Genomic DNA, 27466 nt, shown 5'->3' on the forward strand with positions numbered 1-27466 from the left:
CCCCCCCCCCCCCCCCCCCCCCCCCCCCAAATCAGCAATGATAAAAGTGGAGCCGAAACGGGTTGTGGGATGGAATCAAGAGAAATGAGATACACCAAATTAGAAGAGATTGGCTTGATGGACTTGGATTAGAAGGAAAATAGGTATATAGGGAGGGGGGGATGACGAGAGGAGGAGGAGAGGGAGGTAGAGTGCATATGTGGAAGATGGGGAGAAATAGAGGGGAGGGGGGTCTCGGTACTTGGCAGTCTCTGGGTATCTCAGGTTCTCTCCGGCCGGGAAAGCGGTCGATATTTAATTGTTATTGCTAGCATGGAACGCACGGAAGCGGGGCCTGTACGAAAATTTCTCATTTATTTGGTATTCTTGTTTTCTCTCCTTTTCCTCCTTCCACCCGGCGCCCCTCTTTGCGGGGTGAGCTGGAGGAAAGTGAGGGGAGGTGTGTGCTTGTGTGTGTGCGGAGGGGGGGGCGCATGGGGGCAAATGGAGAAAGGGGATGAGATGCTTGGATGAAATCTGAAGGTGTGTGGTGGGGAGGAGGGGGGGGGGGGGGGGCGTCCTCCTCTTCCAAGTTTAGTTTCTGTCCCTAGACACATCATATCCACCCCATTTCACCTCCACGCTGCCCCCCCCCCCCCCCCTCCCACCCCATTTACCCCCACCTGTCCAAAATGAAAAACCCGTCACTTTCATCAAACGTCCCACCAAATATGATCCACACTTCATTCCCAGAGATCGAACCTTATTTAGGAGCGACGGGATTCGCCATCTGTTTTCAAATTTCATTCGTCCATGAACTTTATTTTCCCTCCACTTCGGACCAAAATTACAACCCGATCGATCGTGTTTCTGGCCACCGGCCGTCTACATATACTTTCCTGTACGCGCGCGGGTCAGTCCTCTCGGCGCACGTCCGCGGGAGCACGTGCGCACGGTCTGCAGCTGAGAGAAACTTAAATGCAGCGGTGCTGATGTGAGGTGGAGGGTCAGGCTTTTTCCCTCCCCCACCCCCACCCCCCCACACACCCGCCGTCTCTCTTTCTCTCGCTCTGCGCTTTCATCCTCGCGTCCCTCCCTGCGCCCGGACCGGATCTCTCCCCTCACACCTGCCGGTTTCTCCCTATTTTCCTCCCTTTTCGTGGTTAGATTGCTTGTGTAAACTCCGTCGTATCGTTTCGGGACAGTATCTGTCAGCAGCGGTGTCCTGTCAACTTTCTGTTGCTTCGGGGACAACTTTTCTCTCGCTAGTCCCCCCCCCCCCAAGCCAGCGCAACTCTTTACCAATGCAGTTTAATGCAGACGGAAGGATGCGCGGTCCGATTTGTTAAATTCCCCAGATTGCCATCAGTCCTCTGCGCACGTCGACGGGATTCCCCACAAACCCCCCCGGTGGGAGCCGCTGATGGAGTCAGTGAAGCTGCGTCGGTGAAGGTAGGCTCCCCGCTTCCATATTCTGTTACGGACAAGTGGCATTAATAATGGAGAAACGCGCCAGGATTAAGATCCTCTTGAGAAACGCGATGCACTTTGGTGAGGGTGGGGTCGCGGGGGCACGCGCACCCCCTGCAGAGATTGATTGATGGCGCCCGTGGACGCTCGTGCGCCGGAGAGTTGCCGAACGGCGCGCGGTGCGCGGTGCGTCTCCCTCCGAATGGGCAGCCATTCCTAAAAGGTGTTCCGCCTCAAACTAAAACAAGCGTGTTTGTGCGCTGCATCTGTGATTTACGTCCCACTGCGGCGTCGCAGGCGATGCCACGCGCACGTGGGGCGGAACACGAGCCCGGCAAATCACTTCACAAAAGTTGTCCAAGTCCGTCCGTGCACGCCTGTGCAGGGTTCTTTAAAATGACTCGTATGCGTTAATTCACTGGCGGCTTTTTAATTAAAGGTTTAACCTTGTACTCAAGTTATGCATGTGCATGTGCATGCATTCCCACACACTTAATAATTAACATGACATCATATCCGTGAAGCTGATGTCTCTCCAGGAACACGAATCCATATGTTTCAGTTCTGTTTTCATGTCTAAACAGTAGCATGCTTCTATTTAACTTGTGGATGACATGAGAGACTTTCACTCGGTTTTATAGAAAGCAGTGAGATGAATCTCTGGTGTCCAGCTGGTGTTTGTGGAGTTGTTGCTTTGAAACAAGGGGGACTGACTCTGTTTGGCTGCGTTTATACTGTTTGTGAGCTTCATGTTACGACGTCAGCTTCAGAACAAGTGAATGCAGCTCAAGAGGTGAAAGTCACTTGGGGTCCATGAGCAGAGCTGTCTAGATACATTTGCTCCATCAAGAACCTGCATAAGATATGCAATGACCTTAATTATTATCTTTGACTTGAATTTGATGTAGAGGGTCAAATCTCGTATCGCACATGAACACTAATTAAATACACACTGACGAAATGTGTGAATGTTGTTAAAAGTGTAAAACTGCTTGTGTCTCCTCTCCTGTAACATATATACGGTGTCCAAACGGCCCTCTTACTGCCAGCGTGACCTTTCCATTGATTTCAAGCCGATGTCACACAAGGTCAAACCATAACTCGTAAAACCGACACGGCTCCATGCTGAATTTCCCGTTTATAGATCAAAATCCGACGTGCAGCATGAAATTATGCCGCTCTAAGTGCGCTGGGAAATGAGGAATGTCTTCTGGGTTTCACTTCTGCAGTTACAGATGAAAAATGTCAGTTGGCGACAACACTACTGCTGCAACCGGCTGTGTGAATCGATAGACGGACTCAACCTGAAGATGAGCCCCGTACGGAGATGGGTTGTAGTTTAGAGACATGCATGTTGGTTTGACGCTTTTTTGTGGCCTTTGTTTTGCAGCATCAACGTTACTATTTCCATCAAAAGCCACAGTGGTTTGTCGAGAGCCGTCCTTTGGTGAGAGGAGACGCAGCCGTCTGGGTTTTTTCCATCTTTCCTGAACTACTGCATCGCTTAAAGTGGCTTCCTACTCTCTAATCTGATGAGTAGCTTGTTAAAATACGTATTTGTACGTGTAATGTAAGTCGCGTTGGACAAAAGCGTCTGCTAAATGACCTGTAATGTAATGTAATGTAATGTATTTCCTCTAGAAGTCTACGTGTAAAGATGCATCCTTTTATCAGTTCATGTCCGAAATCTTAAAAGCGATGCTACGTGCCCAAAGTAAAGCACCTATACTGGTATACATCCAGGTTGAGGTGTATCTGGTAGGGTTAGGGTTAGGGTTAGGGTTAGGGTTATTGTCCGGACAATGACGGTTAGTACAGATCTACATTCTCAACATTAATCAGCGTTGATTTTCAGTGTTTGTCTTCTGAGAATCTAAATACTTCCCTTCATCATGGAGAGGGTCTTCCTCCCGTCCACTGGGGAATGTTTGTACCCGACCTGGACAGGGTGACGATTAGTGCCCACTGCTCTCTGGATATACGTGTTTTTCTTCGCGCACAGACCCGCCGATATCCCAGCGGTTTCCAATTCTTCCTGAAAGAACTTTTCCTATTGACACCGATAATGTGTTAATCAATAAGGCAGTTTGGTGCTTATTCTAAACCGCATTATATCCCGCGCGGCCTCTGTATGAATCAAGGCTGCGTGATGGCCCACTGCAAGGGAGCGCCGCTTCATTGATTAGGTATTAGCTTCACCACCTCCGACGCACAGCCACTTGTTTGCAGCCGGTGCTCCGTTTGGGAGGTATTCAAACGATCACCGAGCGTGGGAGCCAATATTTATAGAGGCTTTAACGGGTTCATTATAGTCAGCGGGGACGGTTCCTCCGAGGGGTGAAGCACTTACGAAGGTGCCCAGCGGCGTGTGTCCCCACCCGCGGAGCCTTCGACAGTACAGTCAATGACTCGAATCCTTCCTCGTCCGCTTTATGGCCACGGCGACGTTTATGGCTGTTATGGGGTTAAAATAAAACCATTAATGGATGTGTAGGGCAGGGGCTCCATTCAGCAGGGGGATGGATTTAATTAAGGGTCACTGTGTAAAGTCCATAATCCACTTGGTGACAGTTAGTGCCACCCCAGGGTTCTGCTTGTATACAGACTCAAGAGAGGCGATGGAACTCATTCATTCTGCCAACTGTAGCGTTTTAAACGGTTTTTAAAATCACTTGTATTTAATTTACTTTAACAATTTGGGTTGCATTTCATCTTACAAACCAAAAGCATCATTTTGTCAGAATGTCTTGACCGGATCCCTTTAATATAACATTACTCAGTACTCTTTTCTCAGGCACAATTTAGATTGTGTTTTTAAAATGCATTTTCTGGAGTAGTTTCACGGTCAAACTTTCTGCCCTATTTAACAAAATAATGCCATTTAATGCGCCGCTTGCATTACATCCTGTATGTAATAAATAGAATCCAGAATGAGGAGTAGTGCAGATAGTTTCTCCTTCCTGCATTGGTCTTGTTTCACAGCCTGTTCGTACACATTTAAGCTCTCAAGCTCGTGTCCCCTCATCTCTTCCCCCCTCTCCCCCACTGTGCCTCCTTCAGCCCGGCTGATCTTCTGTTTGAATTGTGTCTCTTGCAAAAACTACCCATTTGTGTTCCTCGGTTCCTTTCTGCTCCCCCTCCCATCTTCCGCTAACGCCCAAGGCCTATTTCCTTTTAGACAGCGCGCCCCCTGTTTTGGAGTCACTGACCCCCCTCAGCTCTCTCCTCTCCCTGCCCCGTCTCCCACTTAACCCCATATTTCACAGCTGAACTACGGCTAATTCCCCCCCCCACCAGTCCTCCAAACAGCGCTCTCTCTTCTGCTGCAGCACGCTTAATTACCCACAATTAAAGCCAAACGCTAACGAGAAAATTGCTCTGTTATGAAATGACTTCAAAAGAACTAGAGTAAGTAGAATGGATCGGGGGGGGGGGGTCTGGCCTCGGGAAGAGCTTCTATGCTCTGTTTTTTCCCCTCCAGCTGTCTCGGTGGGACGCAGTAAGCAAAGACTCCGCTGGCAGCGCCCAAAGCTGTAGACTATGTAGACTATAGGACCCGAGCCCGCGTACTGAGGAAGGACCCTTATTCACGTTAGTGATGCACTTACTGAAACAACTCTGCTTCCCTGTTACATGGGTAAGTATAGCTTAACTTTTCGTGCATGTTCCACTTAAATAGATGCATGTTCTGTAACGCCTCATGACGGATTGCTGGTGTGACCAATGGGTTTGGAACGGATCGCCATCTATTTGATATAAAGTCACGCTTGGTCTCCAAGTTGATGCTCTTTACGTTTCATGCATTAAAGCGGCAGCCTGATTTCACCGTGTACGCCTTTGCAAATATAATGTGTTCATGATGTATAATATTGCCCCAGAGATAAGTTTCTGTTTTTTAGTGAAATTGCAATTTTTTTCCCCCCCTTAAATGACATGTTTAAATTGACACACTGTGTTTAGGTGCACAATGCTAACATATTGATCAGCGCTCAACACAAAGAGCAGCGGAAGCTGATTAACAACAGATAGAAATTTTGACTTGATGGTAGCAAATGTTAAGAAATCGGCAATATACTATTCAATATAATAATATTCAATAGACAAATACAATATATATGTAGTATTTATGTGAACTAACGTTCCCCAGATGGCTTATTGTTACAAACCCTGCTGCGTTTAATACGGTTCCATGGCGATAGGGAACATTCTGGTAACAGCATTAAGTCGTGAAGCCTGAATTGAGACGGCCAGATGTTAGAGTGTATCCGGCACGTCGTACCTGACCACAAGCCCCCTCCCCGGTCACAGCGGAATGACCACCACCCCCCTCCCTCAACCCCCCGACCCAATTCAATCTAAAGCCAGCAACCTGAAACAAATAAACACTAATTCTGATTATTTACGTCCAGTTTGCACCACATGACGTGGGTGTTGGGGGGGAGGTGGGGGGGGGGGGGGGGGGCATATAGAAGCGGGATAATTGTAACAGTGTAGTAATAAGTGCAGCGGCTACAGTGATAACAATTAGATTTGATTTCATTTGAGAATGCCTCCACAGCTGCTCCCCGCTCACCCCCTTCACCCCCTTCTTCCCCTTTCTGCCCCCCCCCCCCCCCCCCCCCTCCTCCCCCCGCCTCCCCGTGCTCCTCTCCCCCTAGATTAAAGTGGGTGTGTTAATTCCGTGGTGTAGCGATCGAACAGCTCTGGCAACAATGGGAAATGGGCTATTGATCAGAACAGCTCAGATTAAGACTAGGCAGTGGAGCTCTTTCTTGCTCTCTTTCCCCTCGTTTTCTCTCCATTTCCCATCTTCTTCTGCCTGTCTTCCTGTCTGACCTGCTTGTGTCACCCCCCCCCCCCCCCCCCCACCCCCAACAAAGACTGTTTGCATGCATAAGAGAGTCTAAGGGGAGGATTTCCTGCCGTCCTTCCTCCTCACTGCTCCCTTCTCCTGATTCCTGCGCCAACGAGATCTTTCTTAAAAACGTTACATTTTAGCTTCATACATTCTGCAAGACGCGCAGCGAGACCAACAGCAAGCACGCAGTGGCCTCAAGCGGAAATACAAAGCGCCGAATGAGAGCCTTTTACCGCTTCGCTCTGCTGCCGTTTGACATCCATTCACATGAGGTTTCATATCCATCAGTCACAGCCAAGCTGTGTTGTGCCACAATTAAAATCCGCCCTATCAGAGCGGCTCATACCAAAAATTAGCTGTCATGATCGGGCTGCGGGACAGAACACATTGGATTTGCATTGAATGGACATAAAACAAACCAAATGTGAGGAGACAGCAAATCCATACGGTGAAAAGTGAGCGAGGAATCTCCCGCTCTACTTATATTAATTAACTCAGTCAGCGGGGATGTGATAGGTCAGTTATTCATCCTCTTCCAGCGGCCGGCCCCACTCCGTCACGTACACCTCCCAGGTGTCAGAGGCACAGACGCTCCAGCTGCTGCGCCGCCATCGCCATCCCGCTGCGGATGTTGGAACGCGCTGGTCTGAGATCAGTTGTTTCAGGTTACTGGCACGTTTCAGTGTGTCCGCCGCGGCTTGTGCCCTTTTTGGATTTTAGAGGTGACGTGCACGGATGCAACAAACGCCACATGTGCAAATAGTGTGATGCAGCGGCGCAGTGCACGCACACGCACACACACACACACACACACACACACACACACACACACACACATGCTGGTGGTCACATCAATATTGCCGTGACCCTCGGGGGACTCGCTGTATCGGCAAAGCTTTCATCTGCTGAGTGTGTGAGCGTCTGATTCTGCTCACACACACACACACACACACACACACACACACACACACACACACACACAAGCCTGACATACAGTGAAAAGGAAAATAACGGCCGTGCACGCAAACAAAAACACAAAACCAATCCCAGGGCATCTGTGTGCAGGTGTCAACCCTAAAAAATATGGGCAGAGATTTGAGAAGGAGGGTTGACCGGCAGTCGACACTAGAGGGCGATGCAGCGGTGAATGGATGTGCATGTTTATGGCTGTGGACAAGTTGTACCAAAGCTGCTGTTTTGGCCTCAAACTATTTAGCATTTATTCTAAAAAGGGGCTGATTTTGAATGGATTTTTTGCATTGATCAACCTGCCGCTCAATAAAATGTCGGAAAAACCGTAAGAGATGTTCTCAAGAAACAGTCCAGACCGCAAAGACACATGTCACCCATTCAGAACCATGTATGAAGTGATGGCGAGGGGACAGTACGAGGTGTGAGGAGGCAGCGTGAGCCGCGGTCACTGGGACCAGTGAGTGTTAATTAGGAAGTCAAACCCCCAAAAAAGTGTTCATTTTCTGAGTAGTTGATCAGCTGACAACTAATTTCCTCTCTAATTCCTGTCGACCAATGATTTTACTGGCACGTTATCCCTCGTGCACTGAAAACAACCTCCATCACCTGTTCACTGCTGATGTGACCCTTCCCCTTTTTGGGGGGGAGGGGGGGGGGGGCATAGCACGTGATCGGCGCAACAATTTGACCCGATTCCACTGTCAGAGTCATTATAAATCAGAATAACTTCCACCGGACACATTGGGGTCTTCCTTCATTCCCACCATCCCCTCACCTCCTCTCTCCTTTCCTCCTTCGGTTCCCTCCTCGCAGGCTCCGCCTCTCTGCACTTAAGTGAGCTCCATAGGTTTACCTAATTGATTATTAAGTTGCTGATCGGATATCAATTAAATAATTAAAGTTTGTTAAGGGAAGAGTCGATTTACTGGCACGGGAGCCACGACGCGCTCCTCTCACGGTGTGTGTGTGTGTGTGTGTGTGTGTGTGTGTGTGTGTGTGTGTGTGTGTGTGTGTGTGTGTGTGTGTGTGTGTTCGTTCATAGAAGCGATGGAGACAGATAAAGTGTTTCGTCATAATGTGCATTTGGCTGCAGGGACCGCAGAGGAACTGTTGACACGACAATGAATTTCTTCTCTTCTGAAGCCGGACTGACAGTATAGGAGCTCGACCTTTTCTGAGTGGCGTTACAGATTGTCTTTAAATTTACGGAAGAAAAAGGTGATTTGACTGTAACTGTGACTAAATCGCCGGCTTTCTAAAGGTACAATTAACCGCAGTTGAGCAACTTCTTGGGTCCAGATGTTGGTGACTCCTCGGTGGCCAGAAGGGGGGACGGAAGTGAGATGGAGAGGCTCCTTCTGTCTCTCTCTCTCTCTCACTCACACACACACCCGCACGCACGCACACACACGCACACGCACAATCCTCATATAAGAGACACAGCAGCGGAAACGGGTCGAATCCTACTTCAAATTCTCTTTCCTCTCGGCTTGTCGACCGGGGAAAACAAACCGACCCGAGGCACAGCGAATGGGGATTTGCTAATTAACTACTTATACACGCACGCACATAGACAGAGAGAGAGAGGGGGGAGAGGAGAGAGAGAGAGAGAGAGAGAGACAGAAGGAAAGAGACACACACCCACCTCCTCCCCCTCCCTCCCTGTGCTCTCCTCCCGGGTTCAGGTCGGTGAATGCGCGCGGATAGACGGTCGCACTCCAGCCGCTGCGCTCTGACGGCACTTTGCTGAGAATAGAAACCGGAGGTATGTTGTCCGCTTTGTACCTTTTATTACATCTGATGATTGTCTTGTTTAAGGAGGGGGGGGGGGACGCGGTTTGCTGGGGGGGGGGGGGGCGGACGGAATTCAATTGTGCTTCTTTTACGGGAAAGAAAAAGTTGCCGTTGTGCACCGGCGTTGGAAACGTGTTGTGGTTTGTTCCTGCTGCCGATACGCGTGTTCCTGCGTAATACGTGTCGCTATTAGTCCGTCTGAGGGTCGCAGCTCACATTTACAACACAAACTTGACACGTGCGTAACACAGCCTCGTGATCATTCGGAAGCTTGGCTTACGTTTTCTTTCTTTTTTCCTCTATATTTCGGGAACTTTTCTCAAGTTCAAGTCTTTTGTCAACGCGCGCACGCGCGCGGACACAAGCACCCAGGAGAGGAGGCACGTGCACATCCCCGTTTCGGCACGCACGTGCAGCTGTGAAGTCCAGCTGTTGGCGGCGGCCCGGACCGGCCTCTGCGCGACTCTATTTGTTAACGCGTCCCTCACCTTCACACCGCCGCATCCATCAGTCAATTAAAGAGGCGCTCACACGGGAGAGCTGCACCGGGCCTCAGCATCTCCCTCTCTCTCTCTCCTGTGTGAGAGGGAGGGGTTGACCCCGTTTAATCTACCTTTATAAATATTTTACAAAGTGCGGGTGGGGGCAGCGGAGAGATATTGACGCTGTTGCATTTGTTTTGCGTAATGTAATTGCACCTGCTGACATTTTGGCTTTTTTATTACTTGATTAATTAATCAATCATATGTTTGTTCAAGCTTCTCGGCTTAACATTGTAATCAATCTCAAGTTCACCCTCCTGCCTTGAAGAGTCTTAGTTTAAAGATCATTAATTAGAATTAATTCACATCTACCGACATTTTTATTTTTCAAGTATATATTATTATATATAAGTTTATAATTAAACATTTCAATAAACACCTCCCATTCTGCCAAATAAAAAATATAAATATGTACAAAGATCAACACAGCAGCTGTGGATCCATGGATGTGATCACCAGAGGAAAAAGCCGTGATTACTCAAACTGGGATGAAGCCGACGGTTCGTGTGTTTTCGGACCCGCGTGGGAGTTCGTTTCAGAAGTGGGCGCATCGATACAGTTTGGAGTAAAAAAAAAAATACTCTTCGGAATAATAATCTGTGAATTTACTGGTCACTCCTCTGATTTTTTTCCTTCTTCTTCTTAGATGTTTACCCCCTCACAACTTGGATGCATATTTATGTGCGCCGTGGGTGTACTTCATCAATTATTTGGGCCGGTATATTTCCAGATAAACAGTGTTCGTCGATCAATACATGCATGTAACTATTGCAGATTAAGAGATCGATCAATGGATCCAACCTAAACCCTGGCAATGTTGTTTTTCTGGCGTCAATTATTCGCATCTAACTTTACACATCAGCCTCAGCCAAGTTGTTCTGCGCGTGTGCGCGAGCTTCTGACGGAAAAACAAGCAAGAAAGCTCATGTTCATTTATTTCATTTACAGTTAATAGCAAATACATTACCAATTATGATTAAAATAAATAAATAATAATAATAATTCTGGATTTTTCAAATGAGTACAGACGATAGATAGAATAGCATTAAAATACAGCCTAATTATTTTTTAAATGAGGCTTTTCTTTGGCATCCCTAAAAGTTTTTTTTTTTGCTCCCTCTCTGTCTGTTAATGTCTGTTAATCTGAAACAGTTTGTTTCCCGTGTGTGAAGTTTCAGGGCGACGTGTTGCCCCCCCCCTCTGTCCTTCAGTCTCCGCGCTCGGGCCGTTAATTGGATTATTTCCCCGGTTTTGTGCCGCTTCTCGCCGGCCGTCTCATCCGTCTGCTGTCAATACGCGGTGGAAATATTTCCGACATTAAGTGCCATTTGGGGAAATTTCTCCCCGCTTCACTTGCCCCCCCCCCTTCCCCCCCCCCCCCCCCTTCATCCTTCACCTCTGCGCGGCCGCCTTTGAACTCGTGAACCCGGCCAGCTTGTTATCATATCAGCGCGTTGCTATTAACAAGGCAGATATGATAAATATCTCTGCAGCACTTCTCTGCTCGATTTATTTACATCGATGTTAATAATTGTAACTACATTATAATGATAACAATCCCTTGGATTATTTTGAGTTGTTCCCATACAACATGCACGATACAATTTATTTCGTTTCATAGCATTATCAATATGCTAATTTTATTATTTATTTATTTGTATTATTATTATTATAGTTTTATATTTTATCGAAACAAATATTCTGGAATCAATAGTTTATTTGCCATTTAAAAGTGAAACCATCTTCGCTTTATATTAGATTCATAATTGTTTCTTAGGAAAATGAATTTGATTTCAGAATTCAAAATACTGTTCTAATTCACAGCCGCGCTGCGCGCAATTTACCACATAGACACATAAATTATCAATTTGTTTCTTTTATTATCTGTGTATCCATTTTTTTCCTTTATGTTTTTAATAACTATAATTATATGTGCATTCATTAGATGATACACTAGTTATTAGTTATAGTAAAGTAAAGTTGTAGTAATTAGTTAATGCGACTTCCCTTTACGTTTCTCTGTCTTTATTTTTCCGTTTAGCTTTTGTTTTGTTTTCTCACCTCTTTTGGGGAATTTTTGGAAATAGACTATTGGTTTTCTTTTACTCATTAAGCCAGTCGACTCATTGCTACTCACCTCTCCTCATCTCCATCTCATTCGGAAGAAAAACTTCTGAGAGAAGACGGGTTTGATTTTTTTTTTTTTTTTTAAATGCTCTCATCCTTAATGTGTTGTCATCTGGAAAGCAATTTCGTATGATCAAAGTGCGGCTCGTTAGCGCGGTCAATACCCTTTTCCAGCCAGCGTCTCACACATCGATAAGCAGACAGCGGAGCGGCGTTCGGGGCCTCCGTCTCCGCGCGGTGCGCCGACAAACCCGGTCGCACCCTAACGCATAACCTCGTACGTAATACAGCAAATATGACTGGAGATGTTGCTTGCAGAGAGACGGACTCCATGACTGTTTGCCACTGAGTGCTTCAAGGGATTAATAAGTTGACCAAAGACGCACGAGTCAATATTATCATGAGTGTTCTCGTCCTGGTCGGGCGTCTTCCTCCTCCCTCTCGCGGTCTCCGTTGCTGTTTGATGGAAAAGAGTAAATAAGGACATTGATCTGTGGTCGATGGGTCCTGCGGGTTGAAGCGTATCCCCAGATGGGCTCCGCGGACTCGTCCCTTCGGCGTCCGTGACGCGTGTTTAACTTTGGCGTCTGTTGGTTTTTATGTTTTTTTGTTGTCTTTAGTGACGCCATCGCGCTCGTTCTCTTCTTCCTCCCCGGTGGGAACAACACGCGCGGCGGCGAACGCGCCCCAGTCAACCCGCGAGGCGGCCGTCGGGCTTCGGCCTCAGGTGCATCTCTGAGGCGGGCTGACGCGGAAGTCCAGGTGAGTGAACTTCCTCTTCCTCCACCCGCCCGCGAGTATCCGTCTCCTGTTGCTCGACTCCTGGCTGTTGTTTTTTTGTATTTCTTTTACACTTACCTTCATTCGTCTCCTGAAATCATGTTCACTCACTCGATAAAAAAACTAAGCCACTTTAGGTCAGGATGAATTTTTTTGGGATGAAAGGAGGTCACGTGTTTTCGATTTTAAATTGTTGACCTCTAGATACAAAAATTGCATTGCAACTTGTATGAAATGTAAAATATTCATGAGTCCTCGATGGGAAAAATCCCTGAGACTCTCGTGCGTCCAAAGACATTTTAATTGTGATTTAATAGCGTTGCTGGATATTCTCGGTCAGAAGCTTTGTTTTATTTTGAATATCCCGTTTCTTGCTTTGGAAAATGCGAGTCAAACTGTCCAAAGTGCCATCGCAGGACTCTCCTGCCCCCCCCCACGCTTCCTGCGGCTCCTCTGCTCCCCCCTAATCCTTCCTGTCTGATATTAGCCCCTCGGCGCACCTTCACATTTGCGTTTCATTATTCATTATTCAACAGCCATTACTGGTTGGTTGTGGACACACTTCTACCTGTTACGCTCGAAGCCTGCAGGGCAATTGAAGGACTCCTCTGTATCTTTCTCCCCATCTCCCCCCGACCCCCTCCCCTCCCTCCCCTCCCTCCCCGTGGCCCTCATACCCTTGTCGTCTCTGGCTGCCACACCTGGTAACTACAAACTTGTACACAATAATAACAGCCAGATGTGTCCATCTATCTCTCCATCTCGCCTGTCGGCGGTTAGTGGAGTGGCTGAGAGACTCGCGGGCGTGAAAGGTCAGTTAATCAATGGCGCACAATTTGACAAATCCCAGCAACTCTTATCATCCTCACGGGCGTTTAGGGCCAAAAGGAGGACCACCGAGATAAATGCTTAATCCTGACTGCACTGAGGGAGGGGGGGGGGCTTTGTGGGGCAGCGTGCATGCAAAGGGGCAGGGGGGGGGGGGGGGGGAGGCGAGTGGAGAGAAATGGGAGAAAGACGTGGAAGTGGCTCGGAGGCAAACTGGAAGGCGAACATACGCGTTTGGAAATGACGGATTCCCCCTTTGCCTCCGTGACAACGGGAGGAAAACCACAGGGACGACTTTGGTGGGTCTCACGCCGTCGAACGCGCCCCGGGGTGGACAAGCCGTGCGCGAGCTCCGGCCTTCCGGGGAGGGGGGGGGGACACAGAAACCCTGGTTGCCTCTCGGTTATGGCTCTGCTGCTGTGTGTAAAGTTGAGAGAAAGCCGAGGAAAACAAAGGTGTATGTGAGCGGTTGAATCCTCCTGTGGGATGTTAGCCGCCTGCAGCCGTGTGCAACCAAGAGGAAAATGAGCTTTTGTCCAGAAAGCTGGACCCTTTTTTTTCCTCTCCAGTTTTTTTTTTGAACTGCAGGGTTTTGGAAAGTGGCACAATTTCTTTGCCCTTATGTCTTTAACAAGGATCAGCCCAGTATGACTTTGTTTCCTATTGAACTGTAATGCATTTTTTTATCGGCATTATTCTCATTTACATACACGACTAACGCGCACGAGCGCTTTACGTACGTGTACTGTTTTTCTTCCTCTCACTCGAGCGATCACGCCGACGCTCTCTCGTGTCCTCTGCCTCCGTCCCAGTACGACTTCGGTGTAATTCGATTGGGATTAGTCGCACTGGCGTGACAGCGGATCCCCAGTATCGCCAAAGCACTTAGGAGGCAATGACAACATCCCGCGACCGGCCAACCTTGTAGAGAGACAACAGCTCAGAGAGAGAGAGAGCGAGCGTGGGGGGGGGGGGGGACGCCGTTAGAGATTTGGGCAAAATCTCAGGATGATGGAAAGTCGTCCAAAGAGTTGAAAGAGAAAAGGGGGGAGGGGGGGAGGGGGGGGGGGGGACCCGGGTTGACGAGCAGAGCCGGAGCGCGACAGGCCGCGTCCAAAGAGACTAAAAGAAGGACGGGGAGCGACGCAGAGAGGAGAAAGACGGGCCGCGATGAGACGGAGGAGGAAAAGGAGCAGGCAGGAACGGGGGCGGAGAGGTGAGGACGAAAGGTGAAGGGAGAGAATATCAAATGTTTGAGGGTGACGTATGAGAAGAGAGATTTACTACAAGTCATCCCCGGTCAGTCATTAATCCGATTTAAGAGCAATTAAAGGTGAGACTGAATCCTTCCTAGAGAGAAAGAAACGGATGGAGGGGCTCAAGCGAGGGGGGGGGGGAGTCAGAGAGGAGACAGCGAGGGGGAGAAGAAATAAACTGTGTGACATCTGAACGCCGGTCAGCTGACACATTAGAAGCAAGGAAAGCAAAAAGAGCCTTTAGGAAGTAGGAATGTCGTCGTCTGAGACGGTGTAACTCTGTCGAGGGTCAGAGAGAAGTTGCGGTGAGAGGCGGCGTGTTTCTGCGTGTTTCTGCGTGTATTTCCGTCAGCGCTTCGGTCCGTGTTCTTCTAACAACCCGGCCACTCTTCTTCTAACACCTCCTGACGCTGTTGGCCGAAGCCTAATGCGAAAGAGACGCACCAGGAAGCTCCGCTACCTGTGAGACTCCTCCGCCGAGAGCCCAGAGGTCAGCAGGTCGCCAGCAGGGAGAAGAAACGCCAGACAGGGACACAGCGAAGGCCATGCTGCTTTGAATGAAAATGAAAGAAAAAAAAGCACAGAAGCAATGAAGATAGCTCCTCTTCCTCCTCCTCCTCCTCCTCCTCCTCCTCCTCCAACAAACCCCTCCAGATGTGTATCGGGGGGGTCTCGGGGGGTCGACAGAGGGGTCCCTCCACTGCTGTAGCGCTTCTATGTCTAGCGGGAGATGGTGGTCCCGATAGCTCGGGCCGTCTGACACGTACACAACAGAACATAAATCAAGCGCACACGCACGCACTTATCTCCCACTCGAGCGGCGCGGCGATAGCGCCGAACTCTGCCCGGCGTCAGCGGGAGCGAGAGCGGCGTGCGAAGCACGCGAGATGGTTTCCTTGTGTTGGCGCCATCTCTATCGTGGCTCTTTTGTTTGACGCGCGCCTGCGTCCATAATTGCGGGACGAGAGTGTGTTATTACCACTCGACTCGTTAAGGCAAAGAATTGGTTGGCGCAAAACATTTTTCGAGCATCTGATTGGGAACGATTTTTCCCCCCCGTAAGGTTTTTATTCTCACACGCGGAACAAACTGCTGTTATTTGAAAAGAAGCTCATCTCATCTGCTTTTGTTTATCCGGGATTCTTCCCTCTTTGGTGCCTCCACTGCAGCTTCTTTGTGGCAATCTGTAGCCCATCACAGCCCCCCCCCCCCCCCCCCCCCAGATTGAGAGACCATTTGGCTGCTGTTGACAGGAGGGAGCAGCTATCGACGGGGCCCTGCCGGGGAGGCGTGTCTCGGGCCCCCGCGTCCAAAGCGTTTGTGGCGTTTAATACACTGTAGCAGCGGTCCTCGCAGTCCTCACCCTGCGTGCTACTGCCATAGGGATCAATATGCACCGGGTTAGAGAGAAATGGACCATCTGATGCACACTCAGAGACGGGGGGTGGGGGGGGGGGGGGGTGGGGGGGGGGGGGGGGGGCGAGGGAGAGACACGGAAACATCAGGCGAGGGAGGGGCGGCGAGGGATTTAAAGGAAAAAGAGAGGCGCCGGCTTGAAGGAGGGGAAGATGGCGAGACCAAAAGGGGGAAAGAAGAGAAAAGTGGAAATGATTAGAGGCGCGGTTTAAAATACATGGAGGCAGAGTGCCGGCGAGCAGCGAGACGGAGACATTCAGCTGGGGGGGGGGGGGACCCATTGGAGGGAACGGCGATAGACACTGAAAAAACGAGGAAGACTCCGGACACGAGGGAGGATACACACAGGAAGGGAAGAGAGACATAAGGAAGAGAAGTGAGAGGACGGGAGAGGGGGGCGGTAGACAAAGGGAGGGGGGGAGAAAAACAGAGAGAGAGAGGTGCAGGGGAAGGATGCGGAGGAAGGGAGGGGAGGGGGGTAAAATTTCCATCAGGTTTTCAATTGGGGCGGATCAATAGTGTATTAGAGCTCACCTTGACCCCGTCTCTCCCCCTTCTCCCCGGGCCGGCACACAGGCCCGGCGTCTCTCCCTCACAGCAGGGGACAGAGAGGGGGAGAGATTGCATTACGGCCTCCCTTTCTGGAACCAAAGTGGCAGAAAATGGCACAATAAAGGCGAGAGCGGATCGAGAGAAAGAGGAAAGCGGAGTCGCGGCAGGTAGAAACAGAGAAAGTGGGAGACGGGGAGGGAGGGAGGGAGGGAGGGAGGGAGAGAGGGCTGGAGGAGACGCCAGCGGGTGATGTCGCGCTTGCTCGGACCGAAGAGCAGTTGGGTGCCAGGCGGCGTGTGCGTGTGCATGAGGACGTGACTTGTTTGTTATCAGCACAACAAGCAAGCGAACGGGTGTCGTCCGGTACGCGCCAGCCGCTGTTTCAATCCGCCTCACGCGCAGGACGTACTGACCCGGCGGTTTGGTTACTTCAACACGCGGTGGCCTCGAAGGGCAACGCGCGCGTCGTCATGGCAACCACAGAATCACGAGGACGTGCAAGGCTTGCCGACAGCGTCCGCGCAAAGAGCGGTGGACGGACGGACGGACAGACACCGGGAGAAGAGCGCTGTTTGTGGGACTCATTTATTTTACCGGTTTCACCCCACAGCGCCTCAAACTGGGTCGCTGCCCTTGTCCCTCGCCATCGCCAGCTGTTTCTCACCTCGCTCTTGTCCCCCAAACTTGCCCAAATGGTTTTTTGCGCCCGGAGAGAAAGTCGCTCTCTCCTCCGAGCTCCGGGGCCTAAAGCGTTTGTGGTTCGGGGAAGCAAAACCAATCGTCTGAAACCTGCTGAAAGTGAACCCGACAGATGCAAGAAGAAACGGCCTTTTGATTTTGCAGTTAACTGATTTTGCACTCAAAAATTAAGCTTCTTTCATTTTCCACATGATAAGCGTCAGCTTTTTAAAAAAAAAAAAATGACCTGCGGACACGCCTAAGGCTGGTAGGACACTCTCCATCACCGGAGGACAGCGAGACGGGAGTGGACGAGGACAGAGGGACGCGTTTGATGGAGGGGAGAGGTTGAATAAAAAAAATTGATCTGCGAATTTAGCATTTAGACACAGTTTATAAAGCGATGTGGAGGGGGGGCATGCGGGAGCAGAGCGGCTGAAGTTTACAATCAGCTCCATCTCTTTCTTTACTAACTGTAGCCCCGACGTCCGGCCTTCCTGCGCGCGCCCACTACACGCGCTTTCGGCTTGTTTGTGGAAGATCTACAGCAGCACCACCCTCGTGTCCTCCACCCGTTTCCTGGTGCGGTTCCTGTCGTCAGCCATCCGCAGCCCGCGCGCGCCGAGACGCACGACAACAGCACACAAATTGCCTATCTCTGACGCACGTACGCCCACCTATACACACACACACACACACACACACACACGCGCGCGCGCGCGCGCTGTCCCTCTCGCTGAGGGGGAGAAAAGGGAAGGGGGGAAAAATGGGAAGAAAAAAAGAAATCGATCGCCGGGGATAGCGGTGCGCGTCGGAGAATCGTATCTTGTCAAAATAATATATTACCCTCATCCCCGCCTGATCGATGCGGTGGATTAGGGACGGAGGGCTCCCTTTCTCCCCTCCCTTTCTCCCCTCTCCCTCTCCCTCTCTCTCTCTGTCTTCCTCCTCGGTGCTTGGTGCAGTTTAATATTTACCTCCGTGAAAGAGCGGCGGCGACGGCTCTCGGCCCTAATTGATTCCGACACATGGGGCTCTGTGCTCGGGCTGCGGATGAGAGAAGGAGGGCCGACTGGAATGCAGAGAGAGAGAGAGAGGAGAGGGGAGGCAAGGGGGAGGAAAAGGGGGGAGGGAGAAGGGGCCGGGGGGTAGGACAGGAGTGTAAACAGAAAAACTGGGAAATTTGCTTATCTTTACTTGTAGGACGGCTGAGACTAAAGATCTATTGGGAAGGTGAAACAAGAGGGGAAGGAGCCAAAGTAAAAAATAAAAAGGCCAAAGCAATCTGTTTAAAGAAGAGGATGGATAAAGTTGAGAAGGGCGAAGGAGAGACCTGGTGACGGATGGACTTAAGGAAACCACGGGGGGTCAGAGGAAATCTAGTTGGAAAGGTGCACGATGGGAGTGGGGAAGCTTAGGGAGGAGAGGGATGGATGGAGAGGACGGCGGAGGGGAAATGAATCAGGAAGAATGCGGGAAGCTGCGAGGAGTAGGTGGAAATGGAGCCGGCTTTCAGGGGAGCAGGAAGAGAAACGGCCGGGACGGGGGGGACGTGGGGGACGGGGGGGGGGGCCGAGGAGAGCAAATGAGAGGGGATTAAGAGGGCGACATGAAGACGGATAGAAGCGGAGGAGGAAAACAAGACGGGCGGAATGCGGAGCGCCAATAAACATTCGAGAACGGGGGAGGAAAGAAATAAGTGGGGGGGGGGGGGCACGGAGGTGACAGAATGATATCAGGTGGGATAGACAGAGAACAGGAGTGATGGCGCAGCGAGAGGCGGGAGGGAAGAGAGGGACCATATTTCCCGCTGAGGGAACTGGGCTGTCACGCTGCTCCGCCGGCCGCCGAGCAGCTCTATAAAACACAGCGAGCAGGCGGCTCGCGTCGCGGTGACTTATGTGTGTATCCAGGCTTTGTCAATATTTCTTTCTGTCTTCCTTCCTCTCGGCGCTCTCGCCTCGGCCTTCTCGCCTCGCCCTGCCCTCTTTTCCCATCTCCATCTCCCACTTAAGTGCTCGCTTCTCCGTCGCACGCCCGTCTCCGCTGGTCTCTCCTCCTCCATCCAAGGCGGGTTGGTGTAAGTTTTGGAAGTCGCCCCCCCCCCCCCCCCCACCCCCCCCCACCGGGGGCTTAGATCCCCCGCTGATCCTCCATTATGACGCGCCGCGGGCGGCCCGCTGAGCGCTCGCGGTTAAATTGACATCCTTGACATGGCGCCAACGAAAATACTCCCATTGATGTTCGCGTCAAAGTTTGTCGCCGACCCCCGAAAGACAAAAGCAGACAGACGCCGGTGTCTCACACCTGGTCCCCGCTGTCCAGGTTGTTTTGTGCATGAGTGCACACGTGCTTGTGCGCTATCTACTCCCCTAGTCAGTCTCTGCCCCCACACAGGAGCACCGGGTGGCAGGCTGATTTATGCATGCAGTGCCAGGGAGGATTGCGCCTCCTCTTCCTCATTTGGCACGGTTTAGTATCCTGAGCACAGGCCTGCGGAGACCCGGGTCCACGGGGGGGGCGGGGGGGGGGGGGGGGGGAGGGGGCAGACATCCTGCAGATACACCGCGCCGGTCTACAACCCGGTGGACGCTCACAAATTACCTCGCTCTACATTTCATGAATATTCATCAGGAAAACAGCAGCGAAACTTCTCAGAGCAGTTTGAGGGCGAAGTTGCTGTGAACGCGTCGACGTGGAGTCTGGCTGATGCCGTGACCACGGGGAGCCTTCAACGGGCGGGTTCACGTCCAGGGGAGAACGCGGCCTGAAATATGTATGAGGAAAAACGCAAAAGGTTTGTACGCCGTCAAACCACACAGCAGCGTTTGTGGTGCGGGTTCCATCGTGAGTCCGTTGACAACCGCGTGGTCGCCGTGGAAACGGACAGGAGGGGGAAAAAAAAGATACAGGAACGCGGAAGTTGCACTCAGACGAAACCAAAGTCATTTACAGAACAAGCTGAGAATTTCCAAATCCATCTCCGTGACTTCCTTTGTCTCTGATCTATTGTTTTTATCCCCCCCCCTCTTCCCTCAGTCACCGCGCCTGTTCTTTATTTACACCTCCGCCCGTCTCTGCAGCGGCTCAGCCAGCGGTAACACAAGTGTCACTTGTCATTATTGGTCTAATTCAGTAATCCGTCATCGTGCGCTCACTGTATGCGGCGCATTATGTGCCGGCACAGCAGGTGTATTACGCACTGAGGTGGAGATTCGATTTGACGTGCACACACGGGCGAGAGGGCCGACGGGGGCGCCGGTGTGTGTGTGTGTGTGTGTGTGTGTGTGTGTGTGTGTGTGTGTGTGTGTGTGTGTGTGTGTGTGGGAGATGGATAGAAAGATGGAGGGATTGAATTTGTGTGTGTGTGTGTGTGTGTGTGTGTGTGTGTGTGTGTGTGTGTTATGACTGTGTACTGGGAAGAGACAGACATTTCATTAAAGGTCATTAAAATCATATGGAAACTGTTCTTTTAGAACACATCGTCCCACAGACGCCTAAATGTCTATTCATTAAGAATCTGTCTTCTGAATCTGAAATTACACTTAATGGCCATTTTGTTTCTGTTACAAAGAAAGTTTGGGACACCAGGTCAGATTAAAGAGGATTGAATCACATAAGAATATAATAATCACTGTCTAGTGCAGGTCCTGTTTAAGAGGATTTGGTCATCTGCAGAAGGTCCTGGATCCAGAAGACCCTTGGAGGGATTCCACGTCTCCTCCTCTTTCACATATTATTGAGGTCACATGTTGATATTTGTGCTACATGATGACTCCCAATCAGCTCTTCCTCACATCACTGTTTAGTCCGCATGACGGCGTCGTGTTGTGCGGACGCTCTTTGTGCGGCGACAATTAATCACGATGCGCGTCCGCGCGGCTCGCACTTTGTCCCCCGTTATTGATGACACCTTTTTGAGCTCCCGCCGTCACCGGCTGAACTGCACCCTCAAAGGTCAAACAGCGGAACGGTTGCCGCTCACCGGCCGCTGAATTTTTCCCCCCTTCGCGTCGCACAATATCGATTGCATGCGTTGTGGGATCTGCCCCCCCCAGTCACAAATGAGTGGATCAATTTAAAACGATTACAAAGCAGAAACATTTTCATGCAATGACGCTGCGATCTCACCCGCGCGCCCCGTGTCGCTGTGCGCGCCGCAGGAGAGCGACGGGGTTCAGGGTTCGTGATGTCCGGGTTTTCCCCGATCCCGCTTCATCAACGGCGGTCCGTGTATGTGAGCGCTCCCGCCTCGCGGTCCCAGTGGGGCCCGGAGGACTTCATCGCGGTCTTAACCCCACAGATCCGGTTACCCGTAAGTGTTTTTCACACCGTTTGAGCCAATCGGAGCGCTCCGCGCCGAGTCCCAGGTCGCGCTCGCGTCCCGCCAAGACCGCACAACTAACTGCATTTACTTGACTTTTTCTCCGCGCGTAACACCTGCACATTTCCACCGGTTCATCACACACCGACTCCGAGGGGGGATTTATTGCTTTGTGGTGGTCTCGAGTTTTTACTCCTGGTTTTATTGATTCATTTTCATCGTTCCTTTTTTCATTAACAAGAAGTTAGCAAAATATAAGACCCTAATACGTGATCTGACTATCGGCCAACGGGCTGTCGAGCGCCAGAGGAAACCCTGGACTGACTGCTGTTGTCTTTTAACCTAAAAGCATTATTATAGTATTATTCTAATATTATTCTCTTCAATAACACAAGTTTTTCTCTCCTCATTTCAATGATTATTGTGAACAGAACAGCGCAAAACTCTTCTGTCTCTCTTACTGTCATTACTGTGCACCCAATGGACACAAGCACCAACAAAAAGTGAGTCACAGTCTAAAAAGCATCGAGCTCATTTAGTTGCCTTTACTTACTTTAACTTGGGTTGTTAAAGCCAAAATGTTGAGCTTTTTAAAACCTGAAATCACTAATTGATTTGCTTGATGATGATCACCGACTGCAGGTTTATTTTCCTTCTGATCAAAGGGGGGGGGGGGGGGGGGTATTTTTTTAAAGGGGGGGAGGAGGAGGAGAAGGAGGAAGAGGCAGAAGTATAAGAGGGAAGTAAGGATGTTTGAATTATTACCCTGTATTTGCCTGAGAGGATGTGAGACAGAGAGCAGGAGGGGCGATGGCGAGCTGTTGAAGTAAAGATGAGAGTTGAGCCCAAAGGTGAGGATGAGGGGGGGAGTTTGGGGGGGAGAGATGGGGGGGGGGGTGGGGATGAATGGATGGAGAGAAGGGATGAGAGACGGCAGCAGCATGAATGAGTATATGCGGCGCGCGGTCCCGCTCCGAGGATGATGAAACGTTAATTAAAGTAAACGAGCTACCTGAGCTCCCCGACTAACCCCCCTGTCACTCTGTCAAGAGGGGGGGGGGGGGGGGGGGGTCTGACTGAACTGGAGAGAAGTTGGATAACCCAGATGTGGATCCACTTCAAGGTTGATTGCTGTCACAGTTTTCACGCATAGGCGCATCCACGTTAAAAGAAATGACCACGTGGGTCAGGGGGGGGGGGGGGGGGGATATTTGGGAACAACTTATGGGAGTTTTTTTTGTGGGGACATTTTTTTATTTAAAAATGAATAAACCACATGCACGGGCATTCATCAGTAAGAAAAAAGGGCCTCATTTCTCCTTCTTTCCCGTTTTGCCGATTCAAAGGTTATCCAGCAAGTTCACCTTTGTTTCTTCTCTCCTTTTTTTTTGAACGCTCATATTCATTCAATTAATCTGGGCTCTAATTTGTTTATATATTTATTTCCTCGGTCTGGCTATCACTCTCTCCCTTTTTTCATCTCTCTCCAACGATTATCCTGCCGTCTAATTAGAAATCGATGCGCGGGGCCGGCGGGTATTTGCGATGTGTTTGTGGACGTTGAGAACAATTCCCCGGACGGAAAAGACTGAGAGAAGAAAGAGAGAGGAAGAGGAAACGCTACAGTGCACCGCAATAGATGCACACACACACACACACATTCTGACTACCGACTTCATCGCTTGCAGCTATTCTTCTTTTTCTTTTTCAAAGCAGCGGGGTCCGTTAAAAAAAATAGAGAAAGAGTAAAGAAAGGAAGGAGAGGAAAAGAAAAGCATTTTTTAACGACCGACGCGAGGGACCTTTTGCAGAATTGTTGAGGAGTGTTTCCCCGTCTTTTAGGAACACAAACAAATCTCAAAGTTTAAATGTGATGGCCTGTATCTAACCTCAGCCTACAAGCCGAGGGAGCCGATTCAGCGGGAACATGTACGTGCATTATTATTATTATCAGCACTATTGTTATTATAATATTATTCACATTAACAGTAATGTGGAGTCACATTGAATCCGTATTATTCGCCGGTATCTTTTTCTATGCAACTGCAGCACAAATGAGATCAAGCAAAGGCGTCATAATATTTTTCAGTGTTTTCCCCCAATAATAAATCCAAATGGCCTCTTCGCGTTTTGATCATCGGACCGTTATGCGTCTCTTATTGAAATACGGAAATGAATGTGGGAATAAATAAACTAAACAGGTCCCCCGTGAATCTCCTCCTCGCTCATGTCTCCCCGGTGTCTCCCCGGTGTCTCCCCGGCGCTCACACCGAGCCGGAGCCCCGTCCTCTCCGCCGCGTCCCGTGGAGACGAGTCGGCACAAGCGGCGGGTCAGCGCCATTGCCGGAGACCGATCGAACCTAACCGCTTTAGCAGCAGCCAGATGACAAAAAGAAAGTGTTCCAACCAAGAAAAAAAAGAAAAAAAAAGCGAGAGGAATGCAAGGAATGAGAGGCGCGCGCTGTTATTAGTTCAGCTTTACGCCGCGGTGCGCACGCGGCTTTTATTGGCCCATAATCTGTTTTCGGACGCGCGGTGCTCCCTGTTCATCATCCCAAACGAGATGCATCACTTTGTCTCCCTTCTGCGCGCGTGTGTGTGCGTGTGCGCGCTCGTGCGCGTGCGAGACGGTGGGCGCACCAGTCATATGGAAATGTCACATCGGGAAATGCGGTGTTGGAGTGTCACCCGCCCTGTGCGTGATGAGGAAAACTGAATAACTTGTTGTTTTTTTTCCCTCCTCCTTGTTGCTTCACATTTCATCAACCCCTTGTGATGCTTTACTCGCGCCAAAACCATCAGTCTGCCTCCCCGGTGTGTGTGTGTGTGTGTGTGTGTGTGTGTGTGTGCGTGTCCTCTTTGCTCTGTGCAGCGTTGCAGTAAGTCACATTTGAGGCTCCATCCTTGCATTTTCTGTCAGTCTGTCTTTCCATCTTGCACGCTCATTAAACGTCCCTCACACACACACACAGAAAGACTCTCTCTCTCTCCCTCCCTCCCTCCCTCCCTCCCTCACTCAGTCTCTTTCCTTCTTCTTCTTCCTCCGCGCCTCACGCTCCTCTTGCCCGTGGCTATATGATCGTGAAAAATGTGTTTACAAAACTCGCTCTCTCGCAGATCAAACCGCACGGACGAATCAAAGACTTTGCAGAGGAGAGGAGAGGGAGATAGAGAGAGAAGGGGAACGAGCAGAGGGTGTGTAGAGGCCTTATCATTTTAAAATTCTCCATGCGCGCCCCCCCCCCCCCCCCCCCTCCCTCCTCCCTCTCTTGTGTTTGTGTGTGTTGATGTCTGCCCGTGTCTCCTTTGGTAATACAATATCTGTAAGGCCCCCAAAACAACTGTGTCTCACAGTTAAATATGAGATAATGCAATATTGATGTCTTCTTGTCTTTGCGATAACGCAATACTGGGCCCATTCCGGCTGCACGCGCTAACGTGGAGCGATAGTGCCCTCGCACTTAAAAGAATTACGGTGATCCTGTAATACATTTTAGAGGGATACTTCACAAATATGAAGTCCCTGAAGGAATAGAGTGGGGCTCGTGAAAACAGAGCAGTTAAAATGACTCCCAAAGTAGCATCGGGTCACATTTCAGACTAAGTATTCGGCACAAGACACAACTAGTCGAGATGGGACGTATATGTTTTTCATTTTGCTCTCTTTTATACATTTGGTTCTCACAATGTTGTTTCCAGATGCTGCAGGTGGCCCCAATTCAAAGAGACTCGATCTCAATTTAAATGTTGCCTTTGCAAGTAATTACGTGTTTGTGCCCTCAGAGCAACGTGGACCTCATGCACTTCATGTTGTTAATGAGTCCGATTGATACTGATTACGCAACGTGATCTCCAAAACCTGTATACAAAATATTTGACATAGAAATTCGTAACGATACACAGGAACTGGCGGCGGTTAACCACGCCCCCCTGAGTGAACAACATGGCGGACCATGTGGGATTCTTGAGTGAACGTCTCTCCGCCATGTTGGATTTTTTGAGGGGGTTCGGGTCAGTATTCTATTCTTACAAGTTAACGTTGATTTCTCGTTAAAAATGCATCATAACAGGTTTATTTTACATGGTTAGACTTCACGAAGTGCTTTTACGGGGCGCAGGTCCCCGTTCACTTTGAACAGGGCGACGTCATCAGTTGCAGTCCGTTTTTATTTCCCATGTATCACTACGAAATTTGTATCTTCAAGATTTTCGTATACATTTTTACGGTTTACAGGTTTTGGAGATCAGGCTGGATTACGTGGGATAAACAGCATGTAACATGTTACGTGACAACAGATACAATTTGAGTTCATGAGGTCAAATCGCATGAGGTGTTCGGCTCTTTGACAAGCTCTGACTTGATGTTTCTACACGAGCAGAGGCGTCTAAATGAATGAAACGAGGACAAGAGGAAGACAAACAAAAGACAAACGGGGGGACACGGGAGGAGTGCCAGTGTCAGGCTGAGGAAGGGGGTAAGGGGTGAGGAGAGGAGAGGGAGGGGGGGCAGACAGACGGGCTGAGGGAGCGATTATAGCAGGGTTTATGTATGAGCTATTGATTGAGTCGGTGGTGACTTCTTGAGTGGTTAATTCGGGAAGTGAGAGCGATAGAGAGAGTAACTCACTGACCAGAGGGGGAGGGTGGGGGGATAAAGAGAGAGATAGAGACAGCATGGGGAGGATGAGGAGAGAGATGTAAGGGTGGAAAACCAGACAGTGTTTTGCAAGACATTACGTTGTTATTCTTCAAGACTGTGAACGGGAACTATTAACAATTGGGTTTTGTTGAAATCTGCTTTATTTCCCTTTATTTCCCATCACAGCCGTCACTGTGATGAACACTTAACCAGACACCTCCATCTGCTCTACATATTTATATGACTCCAGTAAATGTTCATGCTTAGTTTCTGTCCTCTATTTTGTTGCCTTTAATGTGTTTTTTCATATTTGTGTTGTTGATTTGTACATCCATGTACAATTTAGAGCAACGTGTAACCGGAGACAAGTTCCATGTGTGTAAACATACATGGCCATTAAAGCCGATTCAGATTCTTTGGAAAAAATGACAACAATGTAATTTATTATGAACAAAAATATGTTCTTTTGGGGTGACAACGAGTAATAAGAGTGTGTGACACTTCTGTTTGTGGTCAGTTAGACTGTAAATGATTGTTAGACATCTTATGAACAAACTAATAGAACTCCAATGACACGCGAGGCCTATAAAATAGACCATGTTTTACAGCTGGGGGGCTCCGAGGCTTCTGGAATATTGTTCTCTCCCTCCATAAACAAGCACGCGCACTTACAGGCGCGTTCACGCGCGCCTCTCTGGTCTCCGCAGGACACTCACCTGCTCGAGGCGTCCTTGTTCCCTACCACCTTGTCCGAGGAAGTCAAAACCAAGAGCAACAACTTAGGCACGCGCGTGCCCGCGTGTCCGCGCACGTGTCCGCGCGTGTGCGTGTGTGTTCCACGTCTGTATGACCGCTATTATTCTAAATGGCTCATTTCGCATCTCTCATAGCTTGTTTCCTGTAGTCAAATTCCTAAAAGCTGCGCGCGCGCGATCGGCTACGTCGGGTTCCGCGTCCAAAGCGCGCGTGTTCGCGCGCGCGCGCGCGAAGGTCAGCTCGCCGGCGCGGGTTTTGATCTCTCAGCCGCGAGATCAAAGGCGCTCTCTGGCTATTAGTCAGCGCGAGCCATTGATCCCCCATCGATCCACACGAGACACAGTGAACACCGCGCGAGGCTCCCCGAAGAGGAGAGCGTGTGCGCGCGTGCGTGTGCGTGCGCGCGGGCAGAGGCAAACTCGAGCTTCTTCTTTGCCGCGGGACATGAAACAATGAGGCTCGAGCCGCTTTGCCTCCTTTCAACTCGGGCGCGAG

General features: G+C 49.9%; 1 protein-coding gene across 1 annotated transcript in view; it reads left to right on the forward strand.

Annotated features, from left to right (window-relative positions):
- Window positions 1-8902: 8902 nt before the first annotated feature.
- erfl1 (Ets2 repressor factor like 1) overlaps window positions 8903-27466 on the forward strand; it is a 33072-nt gene continuing 14508 nt past the window's right edge. Inside the window, exons 1-2 of the mRNA XM_078094376.1 lie at window positions 8903-9044; window positions 12363-12504. The gene's annotated coding sequence lies outside the window, so the exon portion shown is untranslated. The remainder of the gene's footprint in view (window positions 9045-12362; window positions 12505-27466) is intronic.

The sequence above is a fragment of the Gasterosteus aculeatus genome, chromosome 20, assembly GCF_964276395.1.
Source record: "Gasterosteus aculeatus chromosome 20, fGasAcu3.hap1.1, whole genome shotgun sequence".
NCBI lineage: Eukaryota > Metazoa > Chordata > Actinopteri > Perciformes > Gasterosteidae > Gasterosteus > Gasterosteus aculeatus.